Here is a 16,180-nt window from a genome sequence, read left to right as displayed (position 1 = left end):
CCACGCTACTGTTCTCATGATAGCAAATGATACATTTATACACGATGGTTTAACTCCTTACACAATCCTATGAAATAAGTCATGGTATCATATCCCCTTTGGGGTAAAGAAAAGGATAAGAAAGGATACTGAAGTGCTACGAGAGAGTTTTTTTAATTAAAAAAAAAACACACCTCACAAAATTTGATGGTTTTACAAGGGGCTTTCCCCTTTCTGCTTGGCATTTCTCCTTCCTGCTGCCATGTGAAGGACATGTTTGTTTTCCCTTCTGGCACAACTGTAAGTTTCTTGAGGCTTCCCCAGTCATGCTAACCTCTGAGTTAGTTAAAGCTCTTTCCTCTATAAATTACCCAGTATCGGGTGTATCTTTATTAGCAAAGTGAGAATATACTGATAACTTAAAAATTCCAATAGAAGAAATCATATCACTAAAACTAAAATTCTAGAAAACCTCTTCCTTGTAAGATAGAACTTCCTTGTGGGGAAATATTTAACTCAAAGAAGTCAAATAAAATTTAAACTTTTAATGATTGTATTATAGCAGGAAGTAAATCTGGTGTTTATTAGAACAAGTTATTTATACAGAATAAAGTTATTATCATTTTTTTTCCAGCTAGACCTATGGCTGATATAATTTAAAAATCAACGTTGTTTCTTTATTGTGGATCTGATAACTCAGTTTTAAGCTTTTAATCATTTGTAAATCAAATATTAAGGAAGAAAGTTGACAGGTACACATTTAACCAGCTACATTCAAACTATAAAACCTTGAGGTTGGGCATGGCGGCTCATCATACCTATAATCCCAGTACTTCGGGAGGCTGAGGTAGGAGGATCACTTGAGGTCAGGAGTTTGAGATCAGCCTGGCCAACATATAAGGAAACCCCGTCTCTAATAAAAAATACAAAAATTAGCTGGATGTGGTGGCTTGAGCCTGCAGCCCCAGCTACTCGGAAGGCTGAGGCAGAATAATCGCTTGAACCTGGGAGGGAGAGGTTGCAGTGAGCCAAGATCTCACCACTGCACTCCAGCCTGGGTGACAAAGCAAGACTCCTGCCCTCAAAAAACAAAACAAAACCCTTGACTATATCATTTCATGTCCCTGATCTCTGCATTATACATATCTTCTCTTCATATTGACTGAGACAAAGTTGTGCTCTGTCACCCAGGCTAAAGTGCAGTGGCACGACATTGGTTCACTGCAACCTCCGCCTCCTGGGTTCCAGCAATTCTCCTGCCTCAGCCTCCCAAGTAGCTGCGACTACAGGCTTGCACCACCATGGCCAGCTAATTTTTTGTATTTTTAGTAGAGATAGGGTTTCACTGTGTTAGCCAGGATGGTCTCAATCTCCTGACCTCATGATCCGCTGGCCTCAGCCTCCCAAAGTGCGCGGATTACAGGCATGAGCCACTGCGTCCGGACCTTTTCTTCATTTTATAAGGAGGGCAAAAGCTTAAAGCTAGTACTATTCTTGTGTTCAAAGAGAGGGAAATACACATATGAAGAAAATGACTTTGAAATTATATAATTCAATAGTTACTGTTTAAAATGGGATAATAATGTATTTCTCCTGATTTCTACCTGCATTCGTTCCTCTCCAATGTACTACCTTAAATCATACTATCAGAGACACACAGGTTATGTACATCACCTTATCCTAGAGGTTTATGTGCCAAAAGACCACCAAAAACTTAATCTACATTTTATATACTTAAAAATGAAACAAATATACCAAAAAACACTGTAACATAACCCATGTTATAAAAACATGTAAAGAGCATTTTTAAAAAATAAAGGAAAATGACAAATGACAAAAGAAAAAATATAAATCCATGACAGAAATATCTGGTCCAACATTTTATTTCAAGGAGCTATACTAAGGTCATGATACAAGTATACAAAGGTGAATGTAAAAGAATGTTTATTGTAGTACCATTTGTGATAGTAAAAATTATAAGCTTAATCATCAGAAAATGGGAACTAGTTGAATAGATTGTGGTATATCTAAGCCATGGCATACGATGTAGCTTTTAAAATTATCAAGTGCTGGGCCAAGTATGGTGGCTCACACCTGTAATCCCAGCACTTTGAGAGGCCAAGGTGGGTGGATCACCTGAGGTCAGGAGTTTGAGACCAGCCTGATCAACATGGAGAAACCCCATCTCTACTAAAAATATAAAATTAGCTGGGTGTGGTGGCACATGCCTGTAATCCCAGCTACTCGGGAGGCTGAGGCAGGAGAATTGCTTGAACCCAGGGTGGGGGGCAGAGGCTGCGGTGAGCAGAGATTATGCCATTGCACTCCAACCTGGGCAAGAGTAAAACTCTGCCACAGGAAAAAAAAAAAAAAATTATTAAAGTGCTAAAAGGAGCCCCTCCTCCAAGAACACATTAGTATACTGGAATAGAGGGCAAATGTAGTTTGAAAAAAAATTCCAAAGTTATCATTGCTTTGATTTGCTTTTAGAAACAGTAATTAATTTATTTTGAAATTTTATTAAACATAAAAGTAAAATGAGATTTTTGTATTTATCAAAGGAATTTTTAATGTTATCTATTTAAACATCAAAGATTCACTCCTTCTTTGAAGCCTTCCCCAATCCTCCAAAGTAAAGTCAGATGTTCCCTCTACTGTTTCCCAAATCACTCTTGAGATACCTTTGTTATAGGAATCATTACCCTACTGTCTTATTTATAAGACAGAGTTCCTTGAGGACAAAAACAAGGATCTTACTTTTTTTTTTTTTTTTTTTTGGAGACAGACAGTGTCTCACTCTATCACCCAGGCTGGAGTTCAGTGGTGTGGTCTCAGCTCACTTCAAGCTCCGTCTCCCAGGTTCAAGTGATTCTCCTGCCTCAGCCTCCCGAGTAGCTGGGATTACAGGCATGTGCCACCACACCCAGCTAACTTTGTATTTTTAGTAGAGACAAGATTTTACCATGTTAGTCAGGCTGGTCTTGAACTCCTGATCTCAGGTGATCCACCCACCTCAGCCTTCGGAAGTGCTAGGATTACAGATGTGAGCCACAGCACCTGGCCGGTCTTAAGTATTTTTAGGTTCTTGATACTTAACAACAGGTTTCAGAACACCATAGGCCCTAAATATAATGCTTATTGACTATATACATTCAAACTCTATTTTTCCTCTATATTAGATCCACTACCTTGGCTAATTTTTTAAACCTCTCTCAGCCTTGGTTTCTTTTCAGCAACAATGGGGATATAATACCATGACCTATTTCATAGGACTGTATAAGAAATTAAACTGCCGGGCGCGGTGGCTCAAGCCTGTAATCCCAGCACTTTGGGAGGCCGAGGCGGGTGGATCACGAGGTCAAGAGATCGAGACCATCCTGGTCAACATGGTGAAACCCCGTCTCTACTAAAAATACTAAAAATTAGCTGGGCATGGTGGCGTGTGCCTGTAATCCCAGCTACTCAGGAGGCTGAGGCAGGAGAATTGCCTGAACCCAGGAGGCGGAGGTTGCGGTGAACCGAGATCGCGCCATTGCACTCCAGCCTGGGCAACAAGAGCAAAACTCCGTCTCAAAAAAAAAAAAAAGAAATTAAACCATGGTGTATAAACATATTTGGTCTCACTGGTATATAAATGGCACCGAAAAAAATCCTATTTTTTTTTTTTAAATGACTGCATCATAAAAAGCTGGAGAAACACATCTCCTTAAAGAGAACTGAAATGAATTATACAGATAATAATCTTACAGAAATTTAAATTTTAAAAAATCATTTCCATCACATGGACACAAATATCTAAAAGGAAAAACAAAAACAAAAACAATAAATCATTTTCAGTTGCACTTGTCAGGCTTTTATTATTTGTTTTTATCAGTTATTGTCAATAATAAGACCACTAATTACTCTCACAATGATGATTCCTTCTCCTATTTCAGACAGCAGTGAGCATCCATGATGTAAGTCAGTGGTTCTCAAGCTTTAGCATATATAAAAATAATAAAAATGCAGACTGCTGGGCCTCACACCTAAGGTTTCTAACATAGCAGGTCTGGGGTAAGGGCCCAGCATTTGCATTACTAACAAGCCTGTAGGTAGTGGACATTTTGAGAACTATTTATATAAGTAATTCAGCAATCAAGTAATACCAACAGGTAGAGGCAGGAGGAGTTGTAGTTTTTTGGTAATTTCATTAAATGTCCTAAGAGATGAAAAGACTACTATTTTCAAGAGGAGAATTGGGTTCTACTCAAATACTTTATTATAAAATAATCCTGGAAGACTGTTGTACAACTGTTTACCAATTCTGTTGAGGAACTACTCCTACCCATTTTATGTATATATGGAAGAGGAGTAAGTGCAGGGAACATTAACTAAATCACCCAAGCCGGTCCAAAGTCTTCCCCAGGAATTTTTTTTTTTTTTACATGATGCGGAAATATTACCTTGATTTCTGTAGGATTGCAACTATACAACCAATGTAAACTGGAGGTGCTTGCAGTCATCTTTCCTGACTACATGGAGAGAACTCATGTCAGGAGAAGGCCAAGAGGCAAAGAAAAACAGAGTTGAGAAACATGGGATCAAAGTAAAAGCCCCTGAAAGTCATTCTTGCCCCTAAATCTGTGCTCTATCAGGTTTGATTAGATTGTCCAATTACTTAAGCCAATAACTATTTTTCCTCCTTAAAATGGGTTTCTGTTCCCACAATTATAAGAATTCTAACTAAAACTGTGAATGGGTGAAAAAGTTGAATGCAAAAGGCTCTAATAACACCTAGGTCTCCATGATAACATTTGAAAGAGAAATAGGAGATTTTCAGATGAGATGACATTGTGGCTGGCAGCCTGCAATCTGAAAAAGGCTACCACACTTGGAACTGTGACCGAAACTGTTTCACAAGCTCACAAGTGTGCTTTAATCAATACCTCAGGAAATTAGACAGTTGTGCCTTACTCAATATCTAACCTGATTTAACTTTATTAGCTGTAGTTTATAGTCAACATAGATCTCTAAATCTAGCCACACAGAATTATATATTTATTTGGCCTATAATAACAATTATTAAATGTTGCAATTAACTCTTCCATTCACTGATTAAATCTCTATTATATTAAGATCCCATGGAAGTGTCTGGCAGGTAGCAGGACAAAAGAAAGAAAATAGATTAGGAACCATCTACACTGAGATGACAACCAAAGCTAGGAAACTGAGTAAGTCTGCCAAGGGGAAGAGGATCCTTAACCTGGTCCATAGATGAGATTGGGGGATTTTTTTTTTTGCGGGGGGTGGGGGGGTGGGGGTGGGGGAGGTGCTATGAAGTCCCAAAGTTGCAGGCAAAGTTTAATAGACATGTGCATTTTTCTGGGAAGGGGGATCACTGCTTATGTCAGATTCTGCAAGAAGGATAAGACCCAAAAAGGCTAACAACTACTGGTGAGGAGAGGAAATATCAACAGGTACCTGTGAAGAACATTTACTCATATTAAGAGAAGTTGAGAAGTTGAAATAAATCTATAAATTACTAAGTGTCTATGTGAATGGTGCTGTGCACATTATATATCATATTGCATTTAATCCTGTTAATAATCTTCTGAGATGGTTATCAGCAGCCCAATTTTACAGGTAAGAAAACAAAAGCACAGAGAAATGAAGTGGCCTGACTAAGGCTAGACAGCTATCCAGTCTACGACTCTGTAGTGGAAAGTAAGATGAGTTATAAAATAAGGGGGCTATCATTCCAATTGCAATATTCACTATTTCTTCAGAGCAGTAACTCTGACAACTAATTGTCAGGTCAAGAACATAAACTTTGGAGATAGCAATAAGAACAAAATCATGGAATTCTTAATTAAATCAAATGATTTCTGAGGCTGTATAAATCTGGAAGATTGGCAATTTGACAGACTCTAATGCCATCATAAAACTAGCAGTTTGTGTCCAAAGCACTCATTCAAGCAAAAAGTCACTTAAGGATGAAGCCTGGAATAACAACCAGTTTTAATGTTTGCAGTTGCTCTTTAGTATCAATGCAAAACCAAAAAATACTACATGTCAATAATCAGTGCCAATGAAATATGGCAAATCTGCCTAAATTATTATTCTCTTCACCAATACTTATGAATTCTGGCTTCTAATCTAATAAAAGTCTTTAAAATAAACACTTTCATTTTATTGTCTCTCTGAGCCAAGAAGAACAAGTTTTTGCTGGGATCTTTTCCTCTCTTCTAACAGCTTGGCACCATTAGTAGCAACTGTCACAGTAAGTGGGTCTCAATACTCTTTGCATTTAATCTTAACTTTGTAAATTTAATTTTTAAATTTATTTTTTATTAAGGTATAGTTGACAAATAAAAATTATTATTTTTTTTTGAGATGGTGTTTCACTCTTGTTGTCCAGGCTGGAGTGCAATGGTGTGATCTTGGCTCAATGCAACTTCTGCCTCCCAGGTTCAAGCAATTCTCCCACCTCAGTCTCCCAAGTAGCTGGGATTACAGGCATGCTCCTGTAATTTTGTATTTTTAGTAGAGACAGGGTTTCACCACGTTGCCCAGGCTAGTCTCAAACTCTTGACCTCAGGTGATCCACCTGCTTCAGCCTCCCAAAGTGCTGGGATTACAGGCATAAGCCACCATACCCCGGCAGACAAATAAAAATTACATACTTACAAGATTCAATGTGATGTTTTGATATACATTGTAAAATGATTAAATTGAGCTAATTAACATATCTATCACCTCACAAACTTATTTTGTTTTTGTGAGAACATTTAAGATTTACTGTCTTAGCAGTTTTCTTAAAAAAAAAAAAAAAAAAAAAAAAGATTGTCTCACTCTGTTGCCCAGGCTGAAGAGCCCGTGGTGTGACCATAGCTCACCACAGCTTTGAATTTCTGGGCTCCAATGATCCTCTCACCTACGCCTCCTGAGTAGATGGAACTACAGGCACAAGTAACCACACTCTGTTCTCTTTATGTAATATATTAACTTATAGTCACCATTGTTATACAAGGGATCTCCAGAACTTATTCATCCTAACCAAAACTGTGTACCCTTTGTATCTTTTGACCTTTATCTCCCCACTTCCCTCTCTTCCTCTCTAAGCCCAGGCAACCATCATTCTACTTTGTTTCTGAATTTGACTTTTTAAGACTTCACTTGTAAGTGAGATCATGAAGATTTGTTTTTTGTTTTGTTTTTGCTTATGCATGTCTTCATTTGAAGCCAAAAGTAACATTTCACATTCTTTTATTCTTTCTTGTTTACATTCAGAATAAAAGTCAATGTTAGTATCTGGCAATGTTTATAATTTTTTTAATAAAGCCACGCTGTCTTCCTATGCCTACCTTATTTCACTTCGCACAATGTCCTCCAGGTTCACTCACAATGCTGCAAATGAAAAGATATCCTTCTTTAAGGTTGAATAGTATTTCAGAGTGTGAGAGTGTGTGTGTGTGTGTGTAAGTGTGTGTTACAGGTGGCTTTAACTCCAGCCTAGGCAACAGAGTGAGCCCTTATCTCTAATACAATCATACAATAATAAAAGGATCTCCTCCTTTAAGGTTGAATAGTATTGCGGGGGTGGGGGGGCAGCAGACAGAGCGACACAGAGACAGAGAGAGACAGAGAGAGAGAGAGAGTGAGTGAGTGTGTGTGTGTGTGTGTGTGTGTGTGTGTGTGTATGTGATATGTGGCTGTAATTCCAGCTTAGGCAAGTGGGTGTTAATATTCTTTTTGCATTTAATCTTAACTTATGGTTAAGAGTTAGACCTTGTCTCTAATACAGTAATAAATACAGGGATTAAATGTAGGTATTCATAAGTATAGCTACACATGATGTATATACACACATACACACACAGTCTACATTTCTTTATCCATTCATCTGTTGATGGACACTTAGGTTGATTCCGTATCTTGGCTACTGTTAATAAATGCTGCAATGAATCTTAGTACATTTTAAAGGGATGTTGGCTGGGCATGGTGGCTCATGCCTATAATCCAAGCACTTTGGGAGGCAGAGGTAGGTAGACTGCTTGAGCCCAGGAGTTCGAGACTAGCCTGGGCAACATAGCAAAACCCGTCTCTACAAAAAATACAAAAATTAGCCTGGCAGGTAGTGTGTCCCAATAATCCTAGCTACTTGGGAGGCTGAGGTAGGAGGACTGCTTGTGCCCAGGAGGTCAAGGCTGCAGTAAGTCATGATGCTGCCACCACACTCCAGCCTGGGCGGCAGAGGAAGACTCTGTCTGTAAAATAATAAAATATTAAAATTTAAATTAAACTAAATTTAAAAGGAGTTATTTCAGAATGATGTTAATCTGACGAATTAACATCAGAGAGATGAGGAATGAAACACAGGTTAATCATTCAAACAGGGATTAAAAGTAGGTATTCATATGTATAGCTACATATGACATTAGGTGTTCTACAGGCAAAGCATAGTTTTTCCTGGTCTCAGCTGTCCTCTTTTTAAAAATGGAAATAACCTTAAAATGTGTTATTGTTGAGGCCAGGCACGGTGGCTCAAGCCTGTAATCCCAGCACTTTGGGAGGCCGAAGCGGGTGGATCACAAGGTCGAGAGATCAAGACTATCCTGGTCAACATGGTGAAACCCCGTCTCTACTAAAAATACAAAAAATTAGCTGGGCATGGTGGCGTGTGCCTGTAATCCCAGCTACTCAGGAGGCTGAGGCAGGAGAATTGCCTGAACCCAGGAGGCGGAGGTTGCGGTGAGCCGAGATCGCGCCATTGCACTCCAGCCTGGGTAACAAGAGCGAAACTCCGTCTCCAAAAAAAAAAAAAAAAAAAAAAATGTGTTATTGTTGAAGACAGTGAAGGTGAATTGAGTTCTAGAATGGCTAGTGGATACAGACACAGCTGAAAGAGAAATAAAATCCTTAACATAGCTGTTTCTTCTATACATGGAAAATAAGCCTAAATTGGAGTTAATGTCAACTTCAGGTAGGAATGAAAACTAGTATAGTCTTTTCATTTTTATTTTTTATTTTTCAAAGATAGGCACATGTCATCATGCCTAGTGAATTTCTTATTTTTATTTTTTTGTAGAGACAGAGACTTATTCTGTCAACCAGCTGGGGTGCAGGGGCACAACCATAGCTCACTATAACCTCAAACTCCTGGACTCAAGTGATCCTCCTGCCTCAGTTTCCCAAAGTGCTGAGATTACAGGCATGAGCTACCACACCTAGCCAGCCTGCCTATCTATCCATCTATTTATTTTAATTATTAGGGTGTGTGTGTGTGTGTGTGTGTGTGTGTGTGTGTGTGTGTGTGTGTGTTTAAGCAACAAGGTCTTACTCTGCTGCCCAAGCTGGAGTGCAGTGGCACAATCATAATTCACTGCAACCTCATACTCCTGTCTGCTGCCCAAGCTGGAGTGCAGTGGCACAATCATAATTCACTGCAACCTCATACTCCTGGGCTCAAGGGATCTTCCCATCTCAGCCTCCAGAGCAGCTGGGATTACAAGTGCACACGACAAGGCCTGTCTAGTTTTTGGTTTTGGAGAAACAAGACCTTGCTATGTTGCCCAGACTGGTCTCAAACTCCAGGGCTCAAGTGATACTCCTGTCTCAGCCTCCCAAAGTAGTGGGATGACAGTGGTGAGCCACCAGCCTTTTTAGAATAGAGTTATGCGATATTCAACTAAAGAGCTTAAAATGAACATATATTGAGGAATATTTCATACAGAATCATCAGATCAACCAGGTAATTTAAGATACATCTATGCCAGTGGTTCTCAAACTTTAGCATGCATCAGAGTCACCTGAAGGGTTTGTAAAACCATAGATTGCAGCCAGGTGCAGTGGCTCACGCCTGTAATCCCAGCACTTTGGAAGGCAGAGGTGGGTACATCACTTGAGGTCAGGAGTTCAAGACCAGCCTGGCCAACATGGTGAAACCCTGCCTCTACCAAAAATACAAAAATTTAGCCAGGCATGGTGGCACACACCTGTAATCCCAGCTACTCAGAAGCCTAAGGCAGGAAAAATGCTTGAACCCAGGAGACAGAGGTTTCAGTGAGCCAAGATGGCACCACTGCACTCCAGGTTGGGCAACAGAGTGAGTGAGATGCCATCTCAAAAATAAAACAAAACAAAACACAGATTCCTGGGCCCCCAAACCAGGTTTCTGACTCAGTAGGTCTAAATGGAGGCCAAGAATTTGCACTTCTAACAAATTCCCAAGTAATGCTGGTATCTCTGGTCCAAGGACCACACTGAGCATCACTGATCTAAACAATGGACTGCTATGAAGCTATTACAAATGAAGATCTATATATATCGATGTAATAGATATATGCAGTGATGTACTGATAAGCTGGCTTGGGGAGGAATTCGGCAGGGCGAAAGAAGCCCCGCTTTGTACAATTTGTGAAATTCACTGATGTAGCTAATCCCACCATTGCTAACATTAAGCTATCAACAATTTAGGCTTGCATAATTTCTTAATTATTGGCTCTGATCAGGTAGTGCTAACTGGCTCAAGCACACCACGTAGGAAAAAATCTAAAAAGATTTTTTTTTTTTTTTTTTTTTTTTTTTTTTTTTTTGAGACGGAGTTTCGCTCTTGTTACCCAGGCTGGAGTGCAATGGCGCGATCTCGGCTCACCGTAACCTCCGCCTCCTGGGTTCAAGCAATTCTCCTGCCTCAGCCTCCTGAGTAGCTGGGATTACAGGCACGTGCCACCATGCCCAGCTAATTTTTTTGTATTTTTAGTAGAGACGGGGTTTCACCATGTTGACCAGGATGGTCTCGATCTCTCGACCTCGTGATCCACCCGCCTCGGCCTCCCAAAGTGCTGGGATTACAGGCTTGAGCCACCGCGCCCGGCCTAAAATCTAAAAAGATTTAAGGCAAAATGGCAATTAAGCAGTTATCTTTGGGTAAAAGAATTATAGGAATTTTATTAATGGCTTCCTGTATTTTCTTAATTGTTTTATGAGCATTCTTACTTTTATAATCTATTAACAACTAAAAATGAAGTTATTTGCATTGGCTATATCTTTCTGGTCATTAAATATTCACACACACACATTCATATATATACATATATACACATACACACATACACACATAGATATAGTACTTTCATATATATATAGTATAGTTGAAGTTTTACACCACCTCTAGAGAGGACACTGATATTTAAACATTAAGACCAAGTCTACTACTGCACTCTCTCTATGTTAACCTGACCTTGACAAAGTAGAAAAAGAAAGAATGATAAAGGCCCAACTGAGAAGACTCTGAACTCTACCCCCGGAGCATCAAGGGTTAGATGTGTCTGTTTACAAAATGAAGCATTACCAGCTGTCCTAGAATCCAAGCGGAAAATAGCCTAAGACAGCCTGCAATGTGTGTGCTATAAAACCCAGTTTCACAAAAGGAGCAGGAATATAATCCCTCTAGCTTTGCCACATAAAACCGTAGGTTTGGTTAACAGTTCACCAAATTGTTAATGAGAAAAAAAACAAAAATAGTGTAAATATCCCACACTAGGAGAGTAAATAATTTAAAGCTTTAAAATGAAGTATGTACCTATCAAATGGTGATATTTTAAAATGTCTAACAACATGGGGAAATGGTCATAAATTATTGTGAAAGGAAAAAAATGTAAGAAAACTGTATCATCCCATTAATAAACAATACATATTTGTTTATGAGTGTGTGTGTTTGTGTGTGTTTAAAAACCAGAAAGATATAGCCAATGTTAATAGCAATTATATCTAGATTAGGGTATTACAGACGATCTTTTTATATTTGCCTATTTGTATTTTCAAAAATATCTACAACAAATGTATATTATTTGGGTTTTTTTTTTTAAGTCACCAAGCAGGGGAACCCAAATGGTAACAAGTAAATGAAAAGATGCCCAACCTCACTCTCAATCACAGAAATATAAAATAATATACTTCTGTATTCCAATCCAATTGATAAGGCTGAATCGATGGATAAGACCAAATATTGGTGAGTAATTAAGGAAATGGGAATCCTAGTTCACTACTGGTGGGAGCATAACCTATACAACCATTCTAGAAAACAACCTGGCAATATTTAGTGAAATTAAGTATGTGTATGGGCCACAAGTCAGCAATTCCTTTTCTTGGTATATACTAAAGTAACTTTTGCACCCATCAGTAGGATATATGCATAAGGTTGTTCACAGCAGCCCTATTTGTGTTAGTCAGTTGTTGTAAACTAGATTTACAAAACAGTATGTGCTTGCATAATTCCTTTTTTGATCAAAAATAAATGAGATTCAGAGCATAATACCATTATTCAGATTAAAAACACATATACACAAAACAACATGAACATATTTCAAAAATAAGCACAGGCCGGGCACGGTGGCTCAAGCCTGTAATCCCAGCACTTTGGGAGGCCGAGGCGGGTGGATCATGAGGTCAAGAGATCGAGACCATCCCGGTCAACATAGTCAAACCCCATCTCTACTAAAAACACACAAAAAAATTAGCTGGGCATGGTGGCACGTGCCTGTAATCCCAGCTACTCAGGAGGCTGAGGCAGGAGAATTGCCTGAACCCAGGAGGCGGAGGATGCGGTGAGCCAAGATCGCGCCATTGCACTCCAGCCTGGGTAACAAGAGCAAAACTCTGTCTCAAAAAAAAAAATAAAAATAAATAAGCACATACTTACATTAAGCATATTAAATACAGTTGGCCCTCCATATCCATGGGTTCAACCAACTGTAGATTGAAAATATGACAGAAAAAAAAAGCCTTAGCCATATGCAGTGGCTCACATCTGTAATTCCAACAACTCTGGAGGCTCAACAAGGAGAACTGCTTGAGGCTAAGAGTTTGAGCTTACAGTGAACTATGACTACACTGCTGCACTCCAGCATGGACAACACAAGAGTCTGTCTCTAAAAAATAAACAAACAGGCCAGGTGTGGTGGCTCACACCTGTAATCCCAACACTTTGTTAGGCCAAGGCCAGTGGATTACTTGAGACCAGGAGTTTGAGACCAGCCTAGTCAACATGGAGAAAACCATGTCTCTACAAAAAGTACAAAAATTAACCAGATGTGGTGGCACCTGTAATCCCAGCTGCTTGGGAGGCTGCGGCAGGAAAATTGTTTATAATAACCCAATAAATGTAAATGAAGTGTTTCCCTGAGTTCTGTGAGCCAGTCTAGCAAATTAATTGAACCAAAAGAGAGAGCTGTGGTAACCCCAATTTATGGCTAATCAGCCACAAGTACAGGATACAACCTGGGGCTTGCAATTGAAGTAGGGAACAGCCTTGTGGGACTGAGCCCTCAACCTGTGGTACCTGATGTTATCTCCAGGTAAATCAGGTCAGAATTGAGTTAAAAATGTAGGATATCCAGTTGGTGTCTGCCAAAGAATTGTCTGGTTGCTAGCAGACAGAAATCCCCACACATATTGGTGAGCAGAGGTGCTGTGTTATATTGAGTTGTATTGGTTTGATTTTTCTCATAACTCCTGTGTACTATTCTGGTAAGGAATGTTGATAGTAAGAAAGGCTGTGGGTTTGTGGGGGCAATAGATATATGGAAATTCTCTGCTTTTGCTCAATTTTGCCATAAATCTGAAACTGTTCTAAAAAAATTAAGTCTTACAAAAACAAACAAACAAAACAGGGGATGGTACTCATGAACTAATAATGACTAATTGGTATAAACAAACAAAACAAAGATGTACAGAACTGGAAGTTTCATGTCAAAAGCATCAGAGCACATCCATATGTACAATGGAAACCACTAACAAAATATGTAAGATTAAATCTGTTTTTGAGACAGGGTCTCACTCTGTCCCTCAGGATGGAGAGCAGTGGGGTGCAATCAGAGCTCACTGCAGCCTCAAACTCCTGGGCTCAAGCAATCCTCCTGCCTCAGCCTCATGAGAATCTTGGACCACGTGCAGCTAATTTTTAGAATTTTTTTGTAATGACAAAGTCTCACTATGTTTGCCCAGGCTGGAATCAAAATCCTCGGCTCAAGTGATCCCTCTGCCTCAGCCTCCCAAAGTGTGAGGATTACATTACAGGTGTGAGCCATTGCACCTGGCCAAAAATTTTTTAATCATGGTGAAAAATAATTCAAATCCAGTTTCTGCGGCTATTTTTTCTTCAAAAGATGAAGAAAAATACTACTAATCAACAATATATCTTTCATCACAAATGAATTTCTAGAGTAAATTAAGCGACTTATTCCCTGTTACATGGATCCTAAAACATAAAAATAACTAAAAATAGCAGGAGCAGATACCTTTTACTGAGAGCCCATAAATTACTGCAATATACATATAACACCTAATCTTTCTAACAATCCTCAGAGACTCAGAGATTACACATTACATTACTATCTTAGAGAGATTAATTGATATGCCTAAAAACACACAACTATGTAGTGTAACTAGGAATCAAATATCATCTGTCTACCTTAAAGTCTATGCTCTCTCACTCTACCCCCATGTTCATAAACCAAACAATTAAAATATCTTCCACTGTAGCACTTCCAATGTAACAGGCATAGTATTAGGTATGTTATATAAATTATTTCCTTCATACTTCACAATTACCCTAAAAGTCAAATATTATTAATTCCATTTTACAGATGAGGAAATAGAGGCTTATAAATTTAATAACTTGCCCAAGGTTCCAAGGTTCAAGCCAAGTTTCACTTTGCATTATCAAAAGCTCACCTTCACAACTAAGTTTAAAATTATCTTTACTATTTTTAGTCCTTTTGTTCTCCACAATACCCAGTTAAATATTACTTAATAATAAAGCACCTATGTGCTTAACGTCAAATTGAAGTCAAATGAACACGATTTTGATATAAAATAAATGTAATCATGTAACTGACAGATGTTAACTGGCTACTCAAAAAGCCATTCCCAAATCCCTACTCCCTCCTTGCCTTTCATTACAGAGGCCAAAAGATGAAAACAGCTAGAGGTGACCAACCATATGGCCCAATTTTGGCCCTTGGGACATTGCAAGTGACTTGCTGGAATCACTAATAAGAAAGCTTTTTCCTTGGTCTTTTTCCTTTTTCCTTGAATGTAGGTGGAAAGCTGGAGCTACAATAGCTATCTCAAGACCACGAAAGGCCAAGCAAATCACAAATTCATAGGCCCCAGCAATGTTGAGCCATTAAAGCAACATGAGCAACTGCTGACTTCAGACTTATGTAAGCCTTATAGTCAGGTTTTCAATTGCTTACAGCTTGATTCAACCATTATATATCACCATATCAGAAACTTTACCACAATTTTAACTGTAAATTTTTTCCTGGTTAATAATTAAAAAGAAAGTTACATACTAGTCCTAAATTAGTCTGACAAAGTTACAATCTCCTAATGAGGACTGTTCTGAGTATTTGCCCAGGGAATTGTGAGAAGACTGAGCTGAGGAAAGAATGAGAGACAAGAATAGAGAATCAGGGTGTTCCCTGGGCTCTGAATGGCACACATGGTGGGAGCACAGACTCTTAAAATAATCACCAAGAGTATACCATCAGGAAGGATACATCCTTGAACAATAATATAAGCCTCCAGGGCATGGTGGCTCACACCTATAATCCCAGCAATTTGGGAGGCCAAGGCAGGCAGATTGCTTGAGGCCAGGAGTTCAAGACCAGCCTGGCCAACATGGCGAAACCATGTCTCTATTAAAAATACAAAAAAAAAAAAAAAAAAGAGGCCAGGCACAGTGGCTCATGCCTGTGATCCCAGCCAGCACTTTGAGAAGCCAAGGTGGGTGGATCACAAGGTCAGGAGTTCGAGACCAGCTTGGCCAATATGGTGAAACCCCGTCTCTACTGAAAATACAAAAATTACCTGGGTGTGGTGGCACGCGCCTGTAGTCCCAGCTACTTGGGAGGCTGAGGCAGAAGAACCACTTGAACCTCGGAGGTGGAGGTTGCAGTGAGCTGAGACTTCACCACTGCACTCCAGCCTGGGCGACAAAGCAAGACTCTGTTTCAAAAAAAAATTTAAAAAAAGATCAGCCAGGTATGGTGGTGCATATTTATAATCCCAGGTACTTGGGAAGCTGAGACAAAAGAATCACTTGAGCCTGGGAGATGGAAGTTGCAGTGAGCCAAGATTATGGCACTGAACTCCAGCCTGAACAACAGAGCCAGGCTCTGTCTCAAAAAAATAAAAATAGGAATAGGAGATAACA

General features: G+C 39.2%; 1 protein-coding gene across 15 annotated transcripts in view; it reads right to left on the bottom strand.

Moving 5' to 3' along the window:
- Window positions 1–16,180, bottom strand: part of NUMB (NUMB endocytic adaptor protein) — a 185,986-nt gene that overhangs the window by 127,622 nt on the left and 42,184 nt on the right. For 2 of the 15 annotated variants that reach the window (XM_074393015.1, XM_074393018.1), the window contains exons 3-4: window positions 15,835–15,972; window positions 7,323–7,365 (exon numbers count right to left, since the gene is read on the bottom strand). The exons of 9 other annotated variants lie outside the window; for them this stretch is intronic. The gene's annotated coding sequence lies outside the window, so the exon portion shown is untranslated. The remainder of the gene's footprint in view (window positions 1–7,322; window positions 7,366–15,834; window positions 15,973–16,180) is intronic. 4 more of the 15 variants (XM_074393014.1, XM_074393020.1, XM_074393017.1 and 1 more) reach the window with 2 other exon arrangements.

Source organism: Saimiri boliviensis, chromosome 2, assembly GCF_048565385.1.
Source record: "Saimiri boliviensis isolate mSaiBol1 chromosome 2, mSaiBol1.pri, whole genome shotgun sequence".
Classification (NCBI taxonomy): domain Eukaryota; kingdom Metazoa; phylum Chordata; class Mammalia; order Primates; family Cebidae; genus Saimiri; species Saimiri boliviensis.
The sequence above is the reverse complement of the archived record's forward strand: the minus strand, read 5'-3'. Positions and strand labels throughout refer to the sequence as shown.